This window comes from Penaeus monodon, chromosome 29 (assembly GCF_015228065.2).
Source record: "Penaeus monodon isolate SGIC_2016 chromosome 29, NSTDA_Pmon_1, whole genome shotgun sequence".
Taxonomy (NCBI): domain Eukaryota; kingdom Metazoa; phylum Arthropoda; class Malacostraca; order Decapoda; family Penaeidae; genus Penaeus; species Penaeus monodon.
This window is the reverse complement of record NC_051414.1, coordinates 23,051,617-23,051,854: the sequence shown is the minus strand read 5'-3', so window position 1 is coordinate 23,051,854 and position 238 is coordinate 23,051,617.

The following is a 238-nucleotide window of genomic DNA, read 5'->3' as shown; positions in this document are numbered from 1 at the left end:
AAAGATGTAAAGGGGGGAGTGCAAAGAAAGATGGAGAGGGCCTGACCGAGGGAGGGAGGGGAGGATGGGGAAAGGTGAGAAGAAGAGAACGGGGAGGGGGGAGGAGAAAGCGAGGAGGGTGAGATAGGGAAAGAGGAGGGGAGAGGATGGAGGGAAGTGCGAGGAGAAAGTGAAAGGAGGGAAAAGAAAAATGAAGAACGATAGAGAAAGGGGAAATAAAGGAGGAAAAGGGGGCAGA